This window comes from Panthera tigris, chromosome B1 (genome assembly GCF_018350195.1).
Source record: "Panthera tigris isolate Pti1 chromosome B1, P.tigris_Pti1_mat1.1, whole genome shotgun sequence".
Taxonomy (NCBI): domain Eukaryota; kingdom Metazoa; phylum Chordata; class Mammalia; order Carnivora; family Felidae; genus Panthera; species Panthera tigris.
Window position 1 is genome coordinate 76,051,529 of NC_056663.1, and position 17,924 is coordinate 76,069,452.

The 17,924-nt window shown below is 36.8% G+C and overlaps 1 protein-coding gene across 3 annotated transcripts in view; it reads left to right on the forward strand.

The window, feature by feature from the left end:
- Nucleotides 1–17,924, forward strand: part of LRBA (LPS responsive beige-like anchor protein) — a 781,201-nt gene that overhangs the window by 10,179 nt on the left and 753,098 nt on the right. The gene's annotated exons all lie outside the window — the stretch shown is intronic.

Below are 17,924 nucleotides of genomic sequence, written 5' to 3' on the forward strand. Positions count from 1 at the left end.
GTGGGAGGTGAGATTTAACGATGCTTCCTTGAGGTGTCCATGGGCAGAAAAGTTAGCCTAGTTTTATTCATTTCTGCAGAAGATAATGTTGTTAAGACCTTAATGCCATATTTCTTTTACTATTTTCTGACATTTCTTATGAAGATTCTTATCAGGTGGCTTGTGTTTTTCATTATAGTTTTGAATTACCTTAATATCTGTTTTACCCCTAAGGAGCAATTTTGTTAACTTATTTTCAGAATAGTCTCTTACAACCTGCTCTTAAAGTAGTTTTTTTTTTTTTTTCTCTGATATTATTTCATGGAATGGGATATATACTCAGAAACCAACTTGTATATAGTGAGTCTTTCTAGTGAGTCTTTGGCTTAAAAGCTGTTGGGGCGGTATACAAAGTAAAAAAAAAAACAAAAACAAAAACAAGCTGTTGACAGTACATGAATTCTTTCTAATTTGCTAAACTAATATCATAAAACACTCCCAGTTTTAGATTTTTAACATTTTTTGTGTGTTTTTGGTATCTTTTCTAATTCTTCAAAGATTTAATTGGATTTGTCCAAGAGTAATATATGTGCTTGAAATGTGCTATGTGAAGTACCAAATTTCTTGATGCTGGAGATTGTGGAGGACTGCATATTGGGGATTTTATAGAGCAGAGTCCTACTTTGGGTAGGAAGTTGGATACCAGATGACTTCTAAGGTTATGTAACTATCTGATGGTCATGCTCTAAGTTTTGTTATTTCTTCCTTTTTTTTAATGTTTATTTATTTTTGAGCAAGAGAGACAAGACAGAGCATAAGCAGCAGGGGAGAGAGAGAGGGAGACACAGAATCTGAAGCAGGCTCCAGGCTCTGAGGTGTCAGCCCAGAGTCAGACACAGGTCTTGAGCTCACGAGCCATGAGATCATTCATGGTCTGAGTTGAAGTTGGATGCTTAACTCACTGAGCCCCCCCAGGTACCCCAATTTCTGTTATTTCTATTGCACCTGGGTGTTTACATTTATTTCCCAGACATTAAAAAAAATTTTTTTTTTTTAACGTTTATTTATTTTTGAGAAAGAGAGATAGAGCATGATCAGGGGAGGGTCAGAGAGAGAGGGAGACACAGAATCTGAAACAGGCTCCAGGTTCTGAGCTGTCAGCACAGAGCCCGACGCGGGGCTCGAACCCACGAACTGCGAGATCGTGACCTGAGCTGAAGTTGGACGCTTAGCCGACTGAGCCACCCAGGCGCCCCATTCCCAGACATTTTTTGACCAGACTTATCTCATCAATCTTTTAGTGATTCATGTTCTATAAAAACTGCAGTTTTAGAAATGAAGGGCTGGGTTTTTTTTAGTATATATCCTTAGAGAAAGATGAAGAACTGATGAGGTCTCAATTACGTTTTGTTAGAAATAAATCTCTTTCTTGGGAACTGAAAGAGATCTTGCCTAACAAGATCTTTGTTAATGAATAATAACTTGATTGGTGTGGTATTTTTATTTATAAGCTATAGTAAATCTTTTAAAGCTATGGGAATTTTAAATGGGACTCAATGAAGTGTTTGAATTTTGTTGTTTCTAGTGAAAATATGTTTCTCATAAAGTAATACAAATATATTATCTTAAATCCTATGTATAGTATCTAGTTGAATCCAGTTTTTATGATCTTGGGGCTTCAATATCTTGACAAAAAATTGTTATTATATCTCAGAGCTTATAACTGTATATGTATATAAAAACATTTTAACACAAAGCATTTAAAAAAAGTGTTGATTTTGTTAATACATGAAATTAAGAAAAAATAGTCTTGATAGTAATATGATAATCAGTTTCAAATGAGTGTCAACAAATCTTTTCTAAAAACAAAGTAGGAACTGATATAAAGAGGCTCACTGGTATCTAAAATGGAGAAAATATTATTAAAGAAAATTATATAAAGGTATTGTAAAATGATTATTAACATTATTACCAACTCATTTTTTTTTTTTTTTAAATTAGTTTTTATTTGAGAGACTGTGTGTGTGTGCGCACATACGTGAGTGCAAGGGAGGGGCAGAGGGAGAGGGAGAGAGCACAGAGCCTGACGTGGGGCTTGATCCCAGGACTCTGGGATGATGACCTTAGCTGAGATCAAGAGTCAGCTGACTGAGCCACCCAGGTACCCCTCACCAACTCATTTTCCTAGATCAAATTGCTGTGAAATTAATAGATATCCAGCAGACACAAAATCCAAAGCATTTCAGAATAATTTTCTTTACTGTAGTTGTCATTGGATGGGTAAGGCAGTGCCCATGACCAGAAGTGTGAGTGGGTGATTTTGTTAGTTTCCTAAAACATTTGGTAGATTTAATGGTTCTTTATTTTCTAAGGTTTTTTGGGGGTTAAGTTTTTATTTTCTTTAATGGTAAGTCGATTTATGACCCTTGAGGTAGGGGACACATATATTGATAACTGGTATGCTTTTGAGTTAAAATTAATTTGTTATTTTGAGGTGTTTTGGTGGCTTAGCACAGAGCCTACTTAAGATTTTCTCTCTCTCTCCCCGCCCCCCACTTTCCCCTGTTCATGCTCTCTTACTCTCTCTCTAAAATAAAAAAAAATATTTTGAGTTATAATAGATAATAGCAATATCTAAGATTTATTAAGTATGCCAGGTCCTGTTTGATGTATGTATTGATCCAAGTTAATTCTTAGAGTTCTCACAGATAGGTGTTAGGTGTTTCTGCCAAAATGTCTTGTGTTCTGCAAAAGTGTACTAAAAATAACAGGATTTATGGGGAAAGATAGGATTGGGGTGGGCCATTCAAAACCTGTGGGACCTTGTAACTGGAATACTAACAAAATCAATATAATCCTGATGAAAATACTAGCAAGGTTAAATCTCTACTGATATTTTCATGTTAGCATCACATTCACTTTGTGGAACTAACTAACCCTAGAGTTTATGCTTCCTTCTTTGAGATGTAGGCTTGGTTTCTTTAGCTTCTGATAGACAACATTTTTATCAGTACTAAATGTCTGATCCAATGTGTAGCTTTCCTTAATTCATTGTTTTAGTACAGAAGGAAATGCCTTTGTACTTTCTTCATTTGTACTTACAGATTGTTAGATACTTAATGTCGTGGAAAAAGCATACTAATTCTAGGAATCATTAAGCCAGGCACTATTTGTGTTAAAGGAAAGCAGTTCTGCAAATTTTTAGGTTTTTCATAAGGTCTTCATATATTGCCAAGGATTTCTTTTTTATTCTGTTGGAAACAATTACGTATCAACCAGCATCACTTGCACACTATTTCTATATTATTCTACTCTTTAACAATTCTGTAGGAGGTAATTCAAGGCAAAGATATAAGTTATAGTAGAACAGATTGTACTGTTATAATATTCACTTTATAAATGATGAAACTGAGATACAGAAGACAAGTAGCTTGCTTAAGTCACTGAGCAGTTTATATTGTTGAGATTGAAGCTCGGGGAATCCATAACCTGAGCTGTTAACCACTAAACCGTATATGGTTTATAATTACAAAAAACCTGAAATGTGAAAAAGTGGTTTGAGGCATCTTTCAGTCTTGTAATTGAATAGTAACTTGGAAAGTATCTAGATTGTTTACAACTTGCCTAATAGTCAAGATTTGCGTTATGGAAGGTAGGCCCCCCCCCCCCCCCATAACCTAAAATACGTATGAGGAAGAGAAAGGTTTTAATGAATGTGATTTTTATTTTTCATTTTTTGAATGTGATTTTTAAATTGGATGGAATTAATTACATAATCTTTATACAAGATATTGTAGTTTGCTTCTTTACTTTCATGGTTAATATTTAGTTGGCTTAATTTTCAGGATTGAAATGAACTTGTTTATTGATTGTATAAGAAACTGAATTTTTAAAAAATTTTCATTAAAAAATTTTTATTTATTTTGAAGTAAACTTACCTCCAATGTGGGGCTTGAACTCATGACCTTGAAGTCAAGAGTCACATGCTCTATCAACCAAGCCAGCTAGGTGCCCCAGGAAAGTGTGGGGTTTTAATAATCTTTTTTTGTGACTTTATACTGATCTCAGTGAGCGCATTAATAGGAAAAGATGATGCTTTTGTTAATCAGTTGCAGAAGTTAATACCATTTGTTGTCTTTAGTTGTTTGTCAGGATGTAGTCATAGTTTCATTTGTTCAGATGACCTTTCCTTGAAGTTGATTTGTTTCCATGATAGATTTACCAAATAAAGTACCATATACTCAAATTTATGGGACAAGATTATTTTTTCTTCCAAAAAATTAGGGTGTATATTTTAACTGGGGTTTAGCATTTAACTTTTCAAATAATATGTTTATTTAAGAAGTCAAAGATCAACTGTAAATAAGATTGTATTTTATTTTTTAAAGTTTTTTTTTTGAGGGGGAGGGGCAGAGAGAGAGAGAGAGAGAGAGAGGGAGGGAGGGAGAGAGAATACCAAACAGGCTCTGTGTTTTGTGATGATCCTGATGTGGGGCTCAGTCTCAACAACCGTGAGATCATGACCTGAGCCAAAATCAAGAGTTGGACTCTTAACCAGCCGAGCCACTCAGGTGTGCCCTGTCTATGAATAAGATTTTAGAGTGGAACATTTTACATGTTGCTATATTGACGACTCCTTTTATGCTTTAATAACATGACATCATTCCCTTTTATTAAACATGTATTTATTTTCATTGGAATCAATCCATTTACTCGTTCAATGAATATTTGTGGAGCAGAAATGGTGTGCTATTACATGGTGCTGGCAATAAAACAGTGAGCAAGAGAGGTATGGACTTTGCCTTCATGGAGTTTAAAGTGTCAGTTCTTTAGCCTCTAGGTACTCCCATTTTTTCGCTGTACTTCTGTCCTTCAGTTTATTAAATTTATTTTCTGATACTTGTATACTCCACTCTTGTTCCTGACTGTTGTTCTCTAATAAAATGTAAAGTTTATCATCTTTGTGACATTTATATGTTGACTACATTGATTATATTATTAGAGATGATGATGTCTCTCATACATCTTTTACTTGGAATTCTTTATCTTCTTCCCTCTTACCCATCTAAAGCATCTAGGACAATCTAATGGCAATATATATGAAATACAATGTGGTACTTAGTTTCTGGCTGTATTACCAACCTGTCTAGAATGAGGTGGTGGAGGGATGCATGTGGATAAATTTTTAATGTCCTTTATTACTTTGCCAGTACATTTCTTTTTTTTTTTTTAATTTTTTTTAATGTTTATTTCTGAGACAGAGAGAGAGCATGAGTGGGGGAGGGGCAGAGAGAGAGGGAGACACAGAATCAGAAGCGGCTCCAGGCTCTGAGCTGTCAGCACAGAGCCCGACGTGGGGCTTGAACTCACAAACTGTGAGATCATGACCTGAGCTGAAGTCGGTCGCTCAACTGACTGAGCCACCCAGGTGCCCCTGCCAGTACATTTCTATTTAGATTTTTTTTTGATAGAACTCAGTTTGGAGGAACCTGGTGGTTCAGTTGGAAGAGCATATGACTCTTGTTAAGAAAAAAATGTTTTTTTATGTTTTTTTATTTTTGAGAGAGAGACAGAGCATGAGTGGGGAAGGGTTAGAGAGAGAGGGAGACACATAATCTGAAGCAGACTTCAGGCTCTGAGCTGTCAGCATAGAGCCTGACATGGGGCTCGACCCCACAGACTGTGAGATCATGACCTGAGCTGAAGTTGGACACTTAACCCACTGATCCACCCAGGCACCCGGAATAACATGTGACTCTTGATCTTGGGGTTGTAGGTTTGAGCTCAGTGTTGTATGTAGAGATTATTTAAAAATTCTTAAACTCGTAAATTTGAACTTTTTTGTGATATTTAACAGTATACTGATGGTGATTTGGTCTTTTATGTGATAATTCGGGGTCATTAATTTGAATGTTGGTGTTGGAATATCATTTGGAATACTGAATATTTCTGTACTCCTTTCTCTCTTCTACATCTTCAGTATACTACGCTAGTTGAGATACTCAATTATTTTCCTGTATAGTTGGAATAACTTACTTGCTGGTATTCCTGCTTCTCTAGTCTCTTTCAAATACCTTCCACAACTTCTGGAATATTTTATGTACAGTTAAAATATGACTGTTTTTCTGTTTCTTCATTTTAGGCTCTTAGAGATTGCCTTTTTTTCTTGAAAGCTTAGGTCTACATTGAAAAGTAGTTTTTGTTATATTTACCTAATATTTGTAGATGTTTGTAAAGTTTTTTTTTTTTTTTTTTTTTTTTAGGCCATCTTAGTCCTGTCTTGCTGGCACTATATTATACAACTATAACATAGAACAAAATAATGGGTATATAATAGCCAGTGAAGAAAATATAGGACCAATTTATAGTATATTAGGTCAGGTTATTTCCCACCTAGAAATACTGAGGTAATTATAGGTAATAGAATTCTGTAGATCAATGAAGACGTTGTAGGGAAAGAAAATTTGTCATTTTTCTTTTTTTTTTAAGCCCTTGTATTTATATATACAGATAGATGAGCAATTTTCATCTTAGAAACAACCCTGTATTACCAAAGGAAAATAAATAAAAGTTCTTGGGAAATTGTATGTGTGGAGGTTGTGTTTTAAATTTTGGTAATTAAAGGAGTTTTCTGACCTTTTAGAATTGTAGAATGTTATAAAATGGTGAAAAGAAACCTTATTTTTTTTCTTCTGACCCCTAATCATGCAAAAGAAACAACTTAGAAAAAATACATTATTCTTCGAGTCTTAATTCTTTATGAGTTCCTGGTAATTTCGATGGAATGCTAATAAGCTGCATTGAAATCTCATTTGTATTGATAGGGAGCTTTATAGTTTTATTATTTTTAACATGTTCATCTGCCCAAGGATGAACTCTTAAAATAGTTGTGAGTCAAATGATGACCATTTGTTAATCTCTTAGATACTACAGTTAAATTGACAAGATGGCTTTTGACATAAAAATTTCAGGAGCCTTGTTTCAGAACAGTAGAGATTGTTGTGTTGACTAATTTCTGTTAAGTGAGATATTTAAGAAATAGTTTAGCTAAGTTCTAAATTCAGCATAGTAGATTGTCTAAATATTTTTCTAGTTTATATTGTTGGACATGATTTTATATTCTGTGGGTTAAGTGCATGAACAGTTACATCAAATTATTCAAGTGGTGCTTCAGGAGGAAAGACTGAAATTAATGCTTTGTCCTGTGATCCAGTTGTAAGAAAGCTGAACTTGAACGTAAATTAGGGTGTGTGACTGAGTGTCAATTACGTATAGGCAATGTAAGTGTTTTATAAGGATTATCTCATTTAATTCACAAAATAGCTCCTTGAGGTAGTACTTTATTAAACTTTTTTTTTTTTGAGAGAGAGAGAGAGAGAGCGAGAGAGCGAGCGAGCACAAGTGGGGGGAGGGGCAGAGAGAGAGTGAGAGAGAGATTCATAATCAGGCCCCAGCAAGGAGCCCAACATGGGGCTCTGACGGCCGTGAGATTATGACCTGAGCCAAAATCAAGATAGGATGCTTAACCAACTGAGCTTCCCAGGTGCTCCTTAAACTAGTTTTTTAACAAGAAAACAGGACTGGAGAGGTTAGGTTGCTAGGTTGCTTTTATTTCTTAACAGTTATTTTATAAAGTAGTTAAAATATATAACTTATAATAAAACTCAGTTTTAGTTAGAGAAAGAATACAAGTAAACTAATTAGTAGATAGGAAAATGGAAGCCAGATGCCTCCCCCTGAGATTATCAAACACAACTGTATTTCCTTTTTTCATTCTTCATTTCAATGGTATCACTTTGCCTTTATCAGAAACTTGATATTTTAAAAATGTTTATTTACTTTTGAGAGAGAGAGAGAGAGAGCATGTGTGTGTACGTGGAAGGGGCAGAGAGAGAGAGAGAGAGAGAGAGAGAGAGAGAGAATCCCAAGCAGGCTCTGCTCTGTTAGCCCAGAGCCTGACTTGGGACTTGATCCCATGAACCGTGAGATCATGACCTGAGCTGAAATCAAGAGTCGATGGTCAACTGACTGAGCCACCCAGGTGCCCTGACCAGAAACTTGATTTGACTTATCTTTTTCCTTATTCCCACAACCAGTCCATCACTAAATAGTCTCCTTAATTCTGACCCCAAGTATCTCTTGCTAAGATTATTTTTAACACCTTTCAGAACTGTTTGTTTCTTCTGCCATACCATTCCACAGCGTGGTTTATAAGGCTCTACTCTTATACTTTGTTTCCTCTGTCATCATGACCACTCTATACACTATACTCAAGCCCATACTGACTTTTTCTTACACCTTTCTTAGGTCCTGTCTCTGTAACTTCTGTGCTTTTCTATCAGCTGTTCTCTCTACTTGGATGCTTTTCTTCCTTCTTTGTCCATTATAGTTATACTCACACTTTAAGACATAGTTTAGATACTGTGTTCTCTAAGAACCCTTTGCTCCACTGCAGAATTTTACTCTTCCTCCATCCCACCACAGAACTTTGTTTATAACTTATTATGGCATTTACCTCGTTCTTTTATGTGTTTATATATTACCCCAGACTATGAGCTTAAAGGCGGAGACTATATTTATGCCATCTTTTTTTTTTAATGAGGCTTAATTAGGTATAATTTCCATAGGATAAAATTCATCCCTTTTAGGTGTACAGTTTGATGTATATAGTATCCATCATCACATTTGGGATGTAGGATATTTCTGTGACTTCCAGAGAGTTTCCTTGTGCCTCTTTGTAGTCAGTCTTCTCGCTCATTCTCAACCTTTGGCAGCCAGTGATCTAATTTCTGCTCCTATCATTTTGTCTTTTTCTGAATGTCAAATAAAAATGGAATCATACAGTAAGTATCTTTTTGTGACCAACTTCTTATACTTAGCATACTGAATTTGAGATTGCTTCTAGTTCTTGCATGTATTAATAGTTGTTTCTTTTTATTGCTGCATTGTATTCTATTGTATGGATGTACCACAGTTCATTCAGTCACCAGGTGGTTTCCATTAGCCATTATGGGATAAAGCTGCTCCAGAACATTTCCATACAAGTCCTTGTGTGGGCATGTTTTAATTTTTCCTAGGTAATACCTATGAGGCTTTTTTTTTTTAAGTTTATTTTTGAGAGAGACAGAGCGTGCGCAAGTGAGCCGGGGAGGGGCTGTGAGAGAGGGGGACAGAGGATCAGAAGCAAGTTCTGTGCTGACAGCACAGAGCCTGATGCAGGGCTTGATCTCAGGAACCACAAGGTCATGACCTGAGCCGAAGTCAGATCCTTAACTGACTGAGCCACCCAGGCACCCCACCAAGAGCCTTTATTTGTTTGTTTGTTTATTTATTTATTTATTTATAAATGTTTTTTTATTTTTGAGAGAGAGCACATGAGTAGGGAGAGAGAGGGAGACAGAGGATGCAAAGTGGTCTTGGCACTGACAGCAGAGAGCCTGATGTAGGGCTCAAACTTACAAATTGTGAGATTATGACTTGAGCTGAAATAAGAATTGAACACTTAACCAATTGAGCCACCCAGGTACCCCCCTAAGAGGCTTTTCAACTTGAGTTACAATGCCAAGGAAGCTTCCAGTTAAAAAAATAACAGAATCCAGATTGGAAGGAAAAGAAGAGGCAGCCCAAGGGAGTGAAGGGGAATGACATTTTCACTTGCCATAGGTAGAGAGAGAGAAAATCTTAGGTGGAAATTTCTACCTTCCTCTAAACGATAGGAAAAAATAATAGAATGTACCAGTCAAGTAACAGTATACCCTGTGGGGCCAGAGAATAGAGAAGCTAGCTGAAAACATGCTCATTAGAGTCAAAATTTGACTTGCTTTAGGCAAAAATACCCTTAAAATTTTATTCCATAGCAAGTTTTCATGTCTTAACATTTCCTCATCCATACCAATGAGTTGGCATTTTCTATATTATGCAGTAGTCCCAATGATTTGAGGCTCTTGGGACTGTGATGGACTATGATTTGCAATTAATAATATTTTATCCCCACTCCAATAATGACGAGCTAAAACATAAATACAGCAATACAGGTATTAGAGAAATTGTCTTCAATTTCTAATTGTCTTCAAGGTTACTAAAGATACTTACAGGAGTATGCATATAAATCTGTACCAACTAGGATAAGAGCCCATTCAACAAATTCACTAATGGAAAACTGTCCTATAGGGTGACTGGGTGACTCAGTTGGTTAAGCATCTGAGTTTGGCTCAGGTCAGGATCTCATGGTTGGTGAGTTTGAGCCGTGCATTCGGCTCTGTGCTGACAGCTCAGGGCCTCGACCCTGCTTGGGATTTTTTTGTCTCCTTCTCTATGCTCCTCCCCTATTCGCACTCTCTCCCTCTTTCTCTCTCTCAAAAATAAACATAAAAATATTAAAAAGAAAAAGGGAAACTATCTTATAAAATCAAACATTTGGTGTCTCTATTTATTTTTTTAAAGTTTATTTGTGAGAGAGAGAGAGTGAGTCGGGGGAGGGGCAGAGAGAGAGAGGGAGACAGAGAATCCCAAGTAGGCCCAACATATCAGCACGGAGTCTGATGTGGGGCTCAAACTCACAACTCAGATCGTGACCTGAGCCAAAATCAAGAGTCAGATGCTCAACTAGCTGAGCCACCTAGGCATCCCTACACAATTTTAAATCCAAAATCATTTGAGGAGACAAAGAAGCAAAGTGACACTGCTATCAAAAAAGAACACAGTATAGCACACATTGGATCCTGTTCTTGGATCCATTCAACATAGTATGACATTCAACATAGTATGGATACTGTCTTCTCAATTTCATATAGATTTTGGCAGCAGACTTTAAATTCCTAGAAGATTACTCCCCAAAGTTTAATAACTTTAAAGTATTACAATTCCAATGAACAAATTGTAGAGACTGTAGAAGCCGTATATTATTAGTTAAAATGTCTTGTGGAAGAATGTTGATAATGAGTGAAGTTGGCTGGTGGGTGCCTAGGAGTTCTCTTATGATTTTGTGTAAATTTGGAATTTTCCATGATATTTTATTTTATTTTTTATTTTTATTTTTATATATGTATATTTTTTAACATTTATTTATTTTTGCGACAGAGAGAGACAGAGCATGAATGGGGGAGGGTCAGAGAGAGGGAGACACAGTATCCAAAACAGGCTCCAGGCTCTGAGCTGTCAGCACAGAGCCCGACACGGGGCTTGAACTCACCAGTTGTGAGATCATGACCTGAGCCGAAGTCGGCCGCTCAACCGACTGAACCACCCAGGCGCCCCATTCATGATATTTTAAATTTTTACTGATTGACAGTAGGTCAAATTTTAAACATCAAAAAATGAGTTTTCTTTTTAGATGTTTATAAATTGTGGGGAGAAAAATCGAAGATAACTAGCATTAAGTGCCTGTTGGTGTTTTAATACATAATAAATCCTATGAGATAGAATCAGCCCTGTTTTACATAAAAGAAAATTGAGAATTAGAGGGGTAAATTTTCTTGCCCAAGATCACGAAGGAGTTTAACTGATATTCACAACCAAAGAAGAGAGGGAGAAAGAGAGGAGGGAAGGGAAAAAAAGAAGGAAGGCAATAGAATAGTCAAAGGAAGAAAAAAACCACCGTTGCACTAATACACAAAGGACAGAATTCGAGAAATACAATTTTTAGAAACTCTACAAGTTAAAAGGTGCTTGTAAAATTAATGACAAGTACACATGGAAAAAAACCTCCAGATAAATACAATTGCATTTGAAAACCTGTAATTATTCTGTATCTGTATATTTGTGAATTTTATTCTAGCTCCAACATACCAGATCTTCTAGAAATTCCATTTCTGCCATGCTGCTAGTCAGCTGGCACACACACATACACTCATACGTGTATTTATCAAAATTATCCTAAAAAATTGGTAAAATTGATCTGATTTTTGTGTAGGCTGTGAATATAGAAAATCAATTTCAGTCCTTAGAGTTTGAGTCAAATCTTGATGGAGGTGGTATTTTCTAAGTATGAAGTGTTATATGGTGTTTTTTACATTAACTTTTTCTTTTCCTTTTTTTTAAAACATATTTAAGAGAGAGGGAGAGGGAGGACAGGTATGCGTGAGCATGCACCAGTGGAGGAGGGGTAGAGAGAAAGAGAGAGGGAGAGAGAGAATCCCAAGCAGGCTTTGTGCTGCCAGTGCAGAACCTGACCTGGGGATCTGGCTACAAACTCATGAACTGTGAGATCATGACCTGAGCCAAAATCAAGAGTCGGAGGTTTAACTGACTGAGCCATCTAGGCGTCTTGCATTTATAATTACCTCTGAAGTAAATTTGAAATAGTGGAATGTTTCCCTGATATCTTTTATTTTATATTAAGTTTAACCCAGTTAAGTTCCTTGAAAGTACTGTAATGTATTCTGCCTTTCTTTTCTTTTTAATGTTTTTTTATTTTAGAGAGATTGAGAGAGAGAGAGAGAGAGAGAGAGAGACAGGGCGCGAGAAGAGGGCAGAGAGGGGGGGCGGGGGGGGGGGGACACAGGATCCAAAGCTGGCTCCAGGCTCTGAGTTGTCCTCACAGAGCCTGATGTAGGGCTCAAACTCAAGAACTTTGAGATCATGACCTGGACTGAAGTCAGATGCTTAACCAGCTGAGCCACCCAGGCACTCCTGGGTTCTGGCTTTCTGAAAGCACTATTAACAGACAGTGTTCAGTTCTAAATTGTAAGTAAATAGGTAAATGTGCCTGTGTGACTGTAAAAAGTGTTCTTTTATATATTTAAAATATACTTAGTTATACAATGTATGTATTTGATATACTGGAAGAAATTTGATGTTAGTTTAGGGATTGCATTAGTGAAGAGTAATTTGTACTTTTAGCTGTCATTCTTGAGTATCTCATTTTCTTCTCCAACAGGAAGACATAGAAATATATCCTTTAAAATTATGTAGGGGTGCCTGTGTGGCTCAGTTGGTTAAGCACAAAGTCAGGCTCTGTGCTGACAGCTCAGAGCCTGGAGCCTGCTGTGGATTCTGTCTCCCTCTCTCTCTCTGCCCCTCCCCAGCTCGTGCTCTGTCTCTCTCAAAAATAAATAATAAACATTAAAAAAATTACACGGAATTCTAGATTTCAACATTATTTAAAAATTTTTTTCTCTTGGCTAAAATGCTAAATAAAAACACTTTAAAGTACAATTCACATAGACCCAACTCACCTAAAATAGTTGTTTTGATTTTAGTGGTTCCATATTGGAACTTATCTCTCAGGATTCATTTTGGTACTAAACATGAGTTTGTTAAAAAGCCTTTAGTTTAGGGACGCCTGAGTGGCTCATTTGGTTAAGCATCCAATTCTTGATTTTTACTCAGGTCATGAATGCAAGATTCATGAGATTGAGCCCCCATCAGGCTCTGTGCTAACAGCATGGAGCCTGCTTGGGATTCTCTATCCCTCTCTCTTTCTGCCCTTCTCCCTGCTCACACTTTCTCAAAATGAATATTAAAACAAACAAACAAACAACAACAAAAAAAAAACCCTTTAGTTTAAAACATAAACTTTTTTAGACTTATTTATTTTAAATTAACTTACTTTCTGAAGAGTAAGATAGCTATGTACCCAAATGAGTGTTAAAAAATTTGATGCTACTAGCAATGATAGTGTTATAATTTTTATATAATAGTTATGCCACCACTTTTATGATTTCATTTTCTTTTTTCCTTCCTTTTGCTACTTCTGTCTCTTTCCCCATTAAAATTTGTGTACACTAAAATAAAAACCTCAAAATTTTTTTGTCTCTCTCTGTTACTTATACTTACACTATTTAGGATGAAGATTAGTAGCACATTACCATTTTAATTTTGTAGTGGAAGGTGGCATGTCAGCTAAGATATTGCCTATTTTTTATTTTTTTGTTTATTTTAATTCCATTATAGTTAACATGCAGTGTTAGTTTCAGGTATACAGTATAGTGATTCAGCAGTTCTATATATTACTCAGTGCTTATAATAAGTGTACTCTTTAATCACCATCACCTGTTTTACCTATTCCTCCACCCACCTCTTCTCTGGTAGCCATTAGTTCTCTATAGTTGAGTCTGTTTCTTGGTTTCTCTCTCTTTTTTCCCTTTGTTCATTTGTTTCTTAAATTGTACGTATGAGTGGAATCATGGTGTTTGTCGTTCTCTGACTTATTTCACTTAGTATTACGCACTGTGGCTCCATCCATGTTGTTACAAATGGCAAGATTTCATTCCTTTTTATTCCATTGTGTATATACCACATTTTCCTTATCCATTCAACACATGGGCTGCTTCTGTAGTTTGGCTACTGTAAATAATGCTGAAATACATATGTAGGGGTGCATTTATCTTTTCAAATTAGTGTTTTTGTTTTTTTGGGGTAAATACTCAGTAGTGTGATTACTGGATCTTAGGGTAGTTATTTTTTATTTTGTTAATTTTAATTTTAATTTTTTTCTTTTTAAGTAAACTGTGCCCAACATGAGGCTCGAACTTGTGACCCTGAGATCAAGAATTACATGCTGTACCTAATGAGCCAGCCAGGTGCCCCAGAGCAGTTTTTCTTCTTCTTTTTTTTTGTTTTTAAATGTTTATTTAGAGGCACCTGGGTCGCTCAGTTGGTTAAGCATCCAACTTTGGCTCAGGTCATGATTTCCTGGTTGGTGGTTTCGAGCCCCTCTGTGCTGATAGCTCAGAGCCTGGAGCCTGCTTCGGATTCTGTGTCTCCCTCTCTCTCTGCCCCTCCCCCCATTTCTTTCACTGAAAAATAAACATTAAAAAAAATTAAAAAGTAAATGTTTATTGGGGTACCTGGGTGGCTCATTCGGTTAAGTGTTCGACTTCAGTTCAGGTCATGATCTCACGGTTCATGGGTTTGAGCCCCGTATTGTGCTCTGTGCTGACAGCTTGGAGCCTAGAGCCTGCTTCATATTCTGTGTCTCCCTCTCTTTGTGCCCTTCCCCAGCTTGTGTGCCCTTTCTCTCTCTCTCTTTCAAAAATAAATAAATAAACATTAAAAAAATAAGTGTTTATTTATTAGAGAGAGAGTGTGTGCCAATGAGCAGGGGAGGGGCAGAGAGAGAGGGAGAGAGAGAGAACCCCAAGCAGGCCCTTTGCTGTCAGCACAGAGCCAGTCCTGGGGCTTGAACCCACGAACTCTGAGATCATCATGACCTGAGCTGAAATAAAGAGTTGGATGCTTACCTGACTGAGCCACCCAAGTGCCCCGCCCCAGGGTAGTTCTATTTTTATTTTTTTTTAAGTTTACTTATTAATTTTGAGAGAAAGAATAAGTGGAGGAGGGGCAGAAAGTGAGAGGGACAGAAGATCTGAAGCAGGCTCTGAGCTGACAGCAGAGAGCCTGATGTGGGACTAGAACTCATGAACTGTGAGATCATGACCTGAGCCAAAGTCAGATGTTAACTGACTGAGCCACCCTGGCACCCCTAGTTTTAATTTTTTGAGGAAACTCCATACTGTTTTCCACAGCAGTTACACCAATTTGCAATCCCACCAAAAATGCTAGGGGTTCCTTTTTCTCCACATCCTTGCCAACACTTGTTGCTTGTGGTTTTGATTATAGTCATTCTGACAGGTGTGAGATGATGTCTCATTGTAGTTTTGATTTGCATTTCCATGATGATGAGTGATGTTGAGCATCTTTTCATGTCTTTGTTGGCCATCTGTATGTCTTCTTTGGAGAAATGTCTGTTCATGTCTTCTTTCCATTTTTTCAATTGGATTATTTGTTTTTTGGGTATTGTTTAAGTTCTTCATATATTTTGGATCCTAACCCTTTATCAAATATGTCATTTGCAAATATCTTTTCCCATTCTGTAGATTGCCTTTTAGTTTTGTTGATGGTTTCCTTTGCTGTGCAGAAGCTTTTCATTTTGATGTAGTCCTAGTAGTTTAGTTTTGCTTTTATACCTTGTCTCAGGAGACGTGTTCAGAAAGAAGTTGCCATGACCAGTGTCAAAGAAATTACTGCCTGTTCTCTCTTCTAGGATTTTTATGGTTGCATGTCTCACATTTAGGTCTTTAATCCATTTTGAATTATTAAAAAATTTTTTTTAATGTATATTTATTTTTGAGAGAGAGGGAGACAGACCGTGCGAGCAGGGGAGGGGCAGAGGGCAAGAGGGAGACACGGAATCTGAAGCAGGCTCCAGGCTCTGAGCTGTCAGCACAGAGCCCGACTCAGGGCTCGAACTCACAAACTGTGAGATCATGACCTGAGCTGAAGTCGGACACCTAACCGACTGAGCCACCCAGGTGCCCCGAATTTATTTTTGTGTATATTGTAAGAAAGTGGTCCAGTTTCATTCTATTGCATCTTGCTGTACAGTTTTCTCAACACTATTTGTTGAAGAGTCTTTTTCCCATTGCATCTTCTTGCCTCTTTTGATGAAGTTTAATTGACCATATAATCACAGGCTTCTTTCTGGTCTTTCTGTCATGTTCCATTGTTCTGTGCCTGTTTTTGTGGTAGTACTATACCGTTTTGATTACTACAGCTTTGTAATAAAACTTGAAATCTGGAATTGTGATACTTTCAACTTTATCTTTTCCAAGATTGTTTTGGCTATTCAGGGTCTTTTGTGGGTCCATACAAATTTTATGATTGTTTTAGTTCTGTAAAAAATGCTGTTGATATTTTGATAGGGATTGCATTGGATCTATAGATTGCTTTGTGTAGTGTAGATATTTTTACAGTATTTGTTCTTCCAATCTATAAGCATGGAATATCTTTTCATTTCCTTGGGTCATGTTCAATTTCTTTCACTGGTATTTTATAGTTTTCAGAGTACAAGTCTTTCACCTCCTTGGTTAACTTTATTCCTAGATACTTTAGTCTTTTTGGTGCAATTGTAAGTGGGATTGCTTTCTTAATTTCTCTTTTTGCTGCTTCATTATTAGTGTTTAGAAGTGCAACAGATTTCTGTATCTTGATTTGTATCCTGTGGCCTTACTGAATTCATTTAACAGTTGTAGTAATTCTTTGAAGAAATCTTTTGGTTTTTTTATATGGGTTATCATGTCGTCTGCAAATAGTAAAAGTTTTATTTATTACCAATTTGGATGCCTTTTATTTCCATTTGTTGTCTGATTGCTGCGTCTAGGACTTCCAGTACTATGTTAAATACAGGTGGTGAGAGTGGACATCCTTGTCTTGTTCCTGACCTTAGGAGAAAAGCTCTCAGTTTTTCCCCGTTGAGTATGATGTGAGTTTTTCGTATGGTAGCTGTGGGCCTTTATTATGTTGAGGTATGTTCCCTCTAAACCTACTTTGTTGAGGGTTTTTTTTTTTTTTTTATGCTTTTTGAGAGAGAGAGAGAGTGCATGCGCACAAGCACTTGGGTTTCTATGAAGGGGAGGGGCAAAGGGAGAGAGAATCCCAAGCAGGCTCTGTGCTTTCAGTGACAGAGCCTGATGTAGGGCTCAATTTCATGGTTTGTGAGATCATGATAGCTGAAATCAAGAGTTGGATGCTTAACTGACTAAGCCACCCAGGTGCCCATGTAGAGGTTTTTTTTTTGTTTGTTTTTTGTTTTTTATCATGAATGGATGTTTTACTTTGTCAAATGCTTTTTCTATATTTATTGAAGTGATCATATGGTTTTTATCCTTTTTCTGGTTGGTGTGATGTATCACTTTGATTAATTTGTGAATATTGAACCACCCTTGCATTCTGGGAATAAATCCCACTTGGTTGTGGTGAATGATTTTTTTTAAGTTTATTTATTTTTGAGAGGGGGAGTTAGAGTGTGTGTGTGAGCACAAGCAGAGGAAGGGTAGAGAGACTGGGGGAGAGAGAATCATAAGCAGGCTCTGCACTGTCAGTGAGGAGCCTGATGCTGACTTGAATTCATGAACTGTGAGATCATGACCTGAGTGAAGTCGATGCTTAACCTCCTGAGCCAGCCAGTTGCCCCTTGGTGAATGATTTTTTTTTAATGTATTGTT